General features: G+C 32.6%; 1 pseudogene; it reads right to left on the bottom strand.

The window, feature by feature from the left end:
• Positions 1-256: 256 nt before the first annotated feature.
• On the bottom strand, positions 257-7,932 carry LOC108764781 (3-hydroxyisobutyryl-CoA hydrolase, mitochondrial-like; annotated as a pseudogene).
• Positions 7,933-8,053: the final 121 nt, after the last annotated feature.

The raw sequence follows: 8,053 nt of genomic DNA, 5'->3' as shown, positions 1-8,053 counted from the left end.
GTAGTCGCTCTATCTCTTTTAGGGTCTGCCAAGATGGTTTCGATGCTAATGCTCCGTCCAGTATTATATGTCGATGATTATAACGTACAACTCCTCTTCTGTACACATGGTTATAAAATTAATATTAATATATACTATCAATTACTATTAATTAATATATATACTATTAGTTACTATTAATTAATATTATTTCTTATTATATTTCACATGACGTAAAGAAATTTTTTTTTACTAAGGGGCGCATTTTTTTGCCTTGGACGTCAAAATGCCTGGTCCTGGTTCTGTATCCACACTACATAAAAAAAATCTCTTAATTTCTATAGTTTTCTGGTACACAACTGCAATTCTTTCTCCACAGGAAATACTGCGAACCGTTTATTTAAATATTCATTTATTACATCAGGCGAGGGTGTTGGCTTCCATAATGGTTTCCGATCTTTGTCGATTAGGAGAGCTCTGACACCTACAATTAAATTGAAATATAGATCCAAAAATAGAGGATTTGAAAGACATACGTTAAATTCTATCTTATTATCTTTACAGAAATCACCATCTCTGGTCAGAGCGTACAAACACTACAAACTCAATTTTTAAACAATCCGCTAAGGATTTTTCTTTTCCTTCATCGATCGCTCTTTTGGTGATTTTGAGAGAAGACGGAGACATTTTTAGTAGTACATCTATGTTTTTTATGCCCAGTCTAAATTATCTTTTTTTAGCCTTTATACAAAAAAAATTATGTGTTGCTGTATTACAAGTGAAAATATATTAATTTAATTTTGTAATATCTCTATTTCACCTTTCAATAATTTTACCTCTTCAACGGTTGGAGCAGAGAAACAATTTTCTATCTGTGACATTTGAGATGCCAAGCTGAATTTATGATTTAATTTCGGTTGATGCTTGTTTAGAATGGTTAAAACGGACTTAACGTCAACGCAACGTTAACAAATCTCGTTTCAAATCCATAAGTTTTTCCGATGGTACAAAATGCGTCGCGATTCCAGTAAAGAGAACGTCGACACCTTGATAAAACATATATTTATATATACAGGGTGTCTTGACCTTTTTTGCCAATCACTTTTGTGTAGATAGAGCAGACTAAACTGAGTCAAAAAATCCTCTACCATTTTGAAATTTTCGCAATAATTAACAAGATATTAATTACTAAAAATTGCAAAATATTGGTCTTAAATAATTTTTTACTCAAATACTATCAACTTTACAGAAAAACTGCAAGAGACAAAAATTATTTATTTTCTTCTCATAAAGTTCAGAGAATTTTTTCAGAATTTTTTCAGAATTTTTTAATACCGTATTTTCTCATGTTGGTAAAAATAAGAAAATACAGTACTTAAAATTTAATAAAAAATTCTGAAAAAATTCTCAGAACTTTATAAGAAGAAAATAAACAATTTTTGTCTCTTGCAGTTTTTTCTGTAAAGTTGATAGTATTTGAGTAAAAAATTATTTAAGACCAATACTTTGCAATTTTTAGTAATTAATATCTTGTTAATTATTGTGAAAATTGTAAAATGATAGAGAACTTTTCGACTCAATTTAGTCCGCTCTATCTACACAAAAGTATTTTTCGCAAAAAAACTTGGCAAAAAAGGGCGGGACATCCTGTATGTATATATATATATATATATATTCATAGATTTATAGAATTTTCAATATAATTAAAATTATATATGCCTTTCAACTTGTGTCCTGTCAGACCTCAGTAGATACCCAGTTTACCTTTCAGTCTGGACAAGAAATAAGTCGCACCAACATCGGGAAATAATCCTATTGCCGTCTCTGGAACAGCACAGAGAATTTTTTTCCGTGGCAATTCTGTATTTGCCAAGTATAGCTAATCCAACACCGCCTCCCATTATTATCCTATATTAATGATAGCAATATAAGGTTTCTCATATGTTTCGATCAAATGATTTAAGCTAGAAGCAAAAAAAAATTATTTTGCACAATTGATGGATTTGTTCTTGAATAGACACTTTTACGACTTACATATAGTTTTGTCTATATGTATCGACTTTGTCTAAATGATTCGTCAATCGAATAAAAGTCTTCTTTTGATTCATTCAATGCCAAGGCAAGCGATTTAACGTCACCACCCGCACAAAACGCTTTTTCACCCGTACCTTCTATCATTACCAGCTTCTTTAAATATTCTCATTGTTTAAGAATGGAATATATTTTTTTTTTAGTTTAAATAGAAATTTTAATTTTAATAGAATTTAATTTAAATTGAAAAATTTTTCATATAAAAACACTTGGCGCTGCTAGATCTCGATATAATAACATAGAGTACTAAGATATGAATGTAATATTTAGAAAAATAAGAAAAATAATGTAATACTTAAAAAATGTAATATTTAGGAAAATTAGAATCATATAATGTTAAAAAATATAAATATTTAAAAAAATAAGAAAAATAAGAAGCATTTCCAATGAGCGTTAAAGTATCTAGCGTGTGTATATATGCGAATGAATTATAGAGTCGTGTAAATTATGAAAACGTTGTAAATACTATTAAGTTTAAGTATGAGAAAAATAAATTTAGATTTGTAAACATGCATTATGAAAGAGAAATAAATAGTAAAGTTTATTCTTATTCAGTGTAAAGTTCAGATTAAATTTATTATTACTTTTATTATTACCTTTAAATTATAATTACCTGTTATTATTTATTTTTATTAATTACTGTTCTAATTTTAAATTATTTTTATAATTTTCCTTACTCAATCTAGCAGCCAAGTGTATTTACATGAAAAATTTTTCTATTTAAATTAAATTTTTTCATTTTATACGGTTAACTCTTTAATTTTTTATGATAACACTTAAATTGAGCAGGGTAACGCAATTTTGTGATTATGTTTTATATACTATTTTGAAGGAGAATTAAATAACCACTACTTTAGTTGGAAAAAAAAATGTTCCCGGGAGACCGGGCACCCCTTCGGACATCCTCCAATTCGCCACCTAGAGACGCGCCCGATAGGTAGCTCAACCCACGGGGATATACGTATACTTAGGTTTCATTGTATAAAAATTAAAGATAGTACCATTTGGATTAAGTAAATAAAGAAATGGGATTTAACTTGGCGCCAGTTCTTGATATCCTTTATAGGAATGCATTATAGTTAATATATATAACATATTATTATACATATATATAATATATAACATATCATTATAGTTAATATTATTTATTTAATTTGTATCTGAATTACATGGAATTTAACTTGGCGCCAATTGTTAATATCAAATCGTTTTTACGATCGGTACATAAAATTTTGAGGAATTTAACTTGGTGCCAATTTTGTTGATATCAAATCTTTTATCATTGGCTGCGTTCAGCAGAAAAAGCAGTTTTGCAAGCTGTTGTAAAATTCTTGAATATGATTGGTTTATACATTTAGAACCAATAAGAAACTAAGGGCAAGACCAATCATATTGAAGAATTTTACAACAGTTGCAAAGCTGCTGTCTCTGCTGAACGCAGCCATTAGAGTTAAATAAATGTCAACCGTAAGTAATCAATTCTACTAAACAGCAAATATGATGAAACTGGCCCAAATGATTCTTTACGAAAAGCACGCACGCTTAGCGCTTTTTTTATCTTTTTTTAAAAAGGAAAGTTTGTATAAATAATAAGAGACAGTACCACTTGTGTTTTACTTTTTAATTTGATGGAATTTAACTTGATTAGTTAAGATTGTAGCATCTAGGTTTTAATTTTTCATTTGATATATTAATTTTTTCTGAAGGTTTTTGATAGAGAATTAAAGTTGCCATTACTTGAATTGGAATAAGAAGACCTAAAAATATCCTTGAAGAAAAATTAAAACTACTATTTTAATTGGATTGAATACTTAGGTTTTATTCACAAATAAGGCCACCAATTTTCCATCTTTTTTCCTTACCTGTCTGTTTATTAAGTAATTCAACACAAAAACATTATCCAATGTCCCCATCCCCTTTCTGAAGCCCGTTTAATTCGGTGGTATAAACCTCTTCCCTTCCACCTCCTCTCTTAACCTTTCCGACAATGCCGCCGTATATATTTTATACATAGTCGGCATTATCGACACCCCCCTATAGTCCCTTACCTCCTCTCCCTGCCCTTTCTTCCTTACTGGCACCACCACCCCCTCCTTCCATTTCTCCGGCCATCCTTCCCCTTTCCATACCTCATTACATTCCCTCCATATCCATTCCTCCATACCCTCCCCCCCATACTTCCACACCTCGTTTGGAATCCCAACCACCCCCATTGCCTTCCCATCTTTTAAATTCCTAATCACCCTTCTAATTTCCTCCCTACTCAAATCCATTTCTGTCCCTCGCCTTCTCCTTTCCCCTTCACCCTTTACCAGTCTCCCTTCCAACCCTCCCAATAATTCTTTAAAATATTCCTCCCACTCCCTCATCTCTATGCCCTTATTTATTCTCTTTCACTTCTTCCTTTCCCTGTTTACTATTTCCCATACCTGTCCCTCATTCTCCGCTCTCTCCACTTTTCTTTCCCACCTCTCATTCTCCTCTTTTTTCTTGTTCCCACATAGCTCCTTATACTCCTTTTTTGTTTCTTGTATTCCTCCCCTCCCCCCTTACCCTTCCTACATTCCCTTAATACCTTTCTCACCTCAACCTTCTTTTCTTTACACTCTCCATCTCACCATCCCCTTCCCTTCCTTCCTTTCTCTCCTTTTCTATATTGCTTCTCAATATCTCCCTTATTCTCTCTCCCATTTCCTTCATCCTCTCATTGCCATCCCCCTTCCTCCATTCCAACCTCCCTACCCTCTCTCTAAATACCTCCCTACCGCCCTCATCCCATACTCCCCTACTTGCCCCTCTCCCTTCCCCTTCCTTTCCCCTCTTTCTGCCTCTTTCTCCCCTCAGTGATACTACCAACGGATGATGATCCGAATCTATTTCCTCCCCAAAATTTCCATACTCTCAATACCCTCTCTCGTCTCCTCATCCACCAATACGTAGTCAATTACTGAGTCCCCCCTTCCCCAGGGGTATATGTCCAATTCCCTTTCTCATCCCCTTTCACATTTCCATTTAAAATCGACCATCCCTTTTCTCTTATAACTTCTACTAACTTGTTTCCCTCCTTGTTCTTCTTACTATCCATTGAACTTCTCTCCTCTTCCTCCTCATCCTCATTCTCTTCCCTTATTCTTCTTCCCTCTCTCCCTGTTCTCGCATTAAAATCCCCCAAATCACTGTTTTTATTCCTTCCTCTTTACTCTGCATCCATTATATTCTCCAGCTTACTTTCTAAATCCATATTAACATACACTGCCACTATCCTATTCTCACCTACCCTCATCATTCCCGCCATCATCCCCTGTACTTCTTTCTTTCCCTCCACCCCCTCATAACAATCCCTTTTAATACCCATCAACATTCCCCCCCATTGACCTTCCTTTTTTATTTCTCTTTTTCGCCGCCTGCATTCTCCATACATAACCCTCTGGCAATCTCTCTTTTATATTAGATTAGAAGTAAACAATATCAATAACAAAGGGCACAGAACCACTATAATATATATATATATATATGTAATAAACAATTTAAATACAAAAATCATACAGACGTTTCGACTACGTTTGAGTCATTTTCAATGTACGGATAATCAAAGGAATAAATAAATTAAATTGTAAGATCGCAAAAACGAATACATTGGTTGTAACATAATAACTAACTATAAATATGAAAATGTATAAGTTATGCATTAAAGGCCGCAATCAATATAAATGTGTATAACATGTAAATCAACTATAACATTATGTCGCAACATCATCTTGTCTTTTAATTGTCCAATTAGTATCTTATTGAGGTTGTAAAAGAATTTAGCTCTAAGAAAAAAAATATATATGTACAAAAATTCAATTCTACAATCTATAAAATAATCTCATACTTATGTCAAGCAAAAATAGAAATAAAAATTAAAATACCTTATCAATTGGGAGTAATAAATTCAGTAAACCATGACTATACAGTGATCACTATCAAATATAATTTCGATATAACTACACTGTGTCTAATTAAAATATTTTGCATTTGTGTGCGCAACAAATCGTGATCGTGTCAAGTACTGTACTGGTAGAATGTACGAGAAAAGATAGGAACCGTTACAGAATTAGGAACTGGAGAGGGAATGTATCATATTCGTATCGGGTAATAACTCTGTATTCTTTTGTCTGTTTATGCCATGTGCTTGTTTCTTAATATGTACATTTCCGAAATTAAACGCTTTCCGTAAGAAGGCTCTACATCAAGTATTTTTACACCATTCCATTCAAAGTCATGATTTTTTTCAATTCTATGATTCGTAATTACAGATGGAGATTTCGACCCTTTATTAATGTCAGAAACGTGTTTTTTGACCCTTGTTCTTAATTGCCTCTTAGTCTGGCCTACGTAACTCGCATCACAATTCTCGCAAGATATTTTATATACAACATTCTGATTATGTGTATGTTCTAATTTATCTTTACCCTTTTTTATGTAGCCTTCAAGTGTATTAGGAATGATGTAAGCCAATTTATAATCTACCATATTAGCAATAGGTTTAAACTTCTCGGAAATAGAACTGACGCACGGAATAGCAAAAAATCTTTCTGGTAAAACATTAATATTCTTAACATAAGTGTTATTAAAATGATATTTAATTCTATTTTGAATTGTTGAAAAGATAAATTGAATAGGGTATCCATTATTTAAAAATATATTTATCGCATCAATTAAAATGTTCTGTTGAAATTTTGGATGGCACAAACGAATTATTTTGTCTATTACCTCATAAATGACCCCTCTTTTATGACAGATAGAATGTTGAGATTGGAAATTAAGGAATCTACCAGAAAAAGTGGCTTTTATCAAAAATCTGTTTGTAAAAGACACCGTTAAAAACAAAAATTGTAAAATTTAATATTAATCTGAATGCAATCATGAATTCATCTAATGTAATTCTCGTCCCTATGGAAATAGAGTCCCACCTTTTAACAACACTATCAGATGCCAAGTCTATAGGTATGTCAGTGAACAGGGAAATAACATCCAATGGGACTAGTCTCCAATGAGACTAGTGATGAATTCGGTTCCAGTTTAATATTTCTCAATTTATCAATTAAATCACTACTGTTTTTTATATAACTCAGAGGTTTTTTTATAGAATCATTAATGATCTTGTGTAAATAAAGTGATAAATTGTATAATGGACTATTCACTGATGATACTATAATTCGAAGAGGGTAATTAATCTTATGAATTTTTGTCAATCCATACGCCCTTGGAGTATTGCCGTCAGTGTTAAGTAAATTTTTATATGTAGCGTCATCTATAAAACCTTTTTTCTTCCATCTAACTAAAATATCACGTAAATCATTGATAATTTTTCTTGTTGGATCTTTGCTAATCACTTCATAAGTATTCTTATCAGAGAGCATCAATTCCATCTTGTCAGTATAATCAAATTTGTTAAGAGCAACAGTCACATTCCCTTTGTCAGCTTTTGAAAACAATATTTCTGGATGTTCCTTAATGAATTTTTTTGTAGCTATCGTCCATTTTACTAGTAATTTGTTATTACAATTACTTTTTGGAAAATCGTTCTGGAACTTTTCAAGAATCGGAACAACGTTATTTCTCACACTATTAATTATATTCTTAGGTCGATTGTAAATAATGCTTTCAATACTTTTTATAATTCTCTTTTATATATTTCCATCCCTTCTCCTCTACCCATGTTTCCATTAATACCATGGCATCCCATCTTTCCAACCTAACCCAAAAATCCCTATCCTTATTTTCCAACCCTGCCACGTTCCAAAATGCTATCTTCCTTTCTTCCCTTTCCCCCCCTTCTTTCTCCCTTTTCTCCCTCCTACCCTTCTTTACCCTCATTTCTCTGCTCCCTATTTCCCTTATTCCCCCTTCTCTCTCCCCTCCTCTTCCCCCCCTCTTCATTCATTCTCCCCCTTCCTACTCCCTCCTTATCTACCTTAGCCTCCTTACCACACTTATC

Source organism: Trachymyrmex cornetzi, unplaced genomic scaffold (genome assembly GCF_001594075.2).
Source record: "Trachymyrmex cornetzi isolate Tcor2-1 unplaced genomic scaffold, Tcor1.1 scaffold452, whole genome shotgun sequence".
Classification (NCBI taxonomy): Eukaryota; Metazoa; Arthropoda; class Insecta; order Hymenoptera; family Formicidae; genus Trachymyrmex; species Trachymyrmex cornetzi.
Note: the sequence above shows the minus strand (reverse complement) of the source record. Positions and strands in the feature narration are given on the sequence as shown.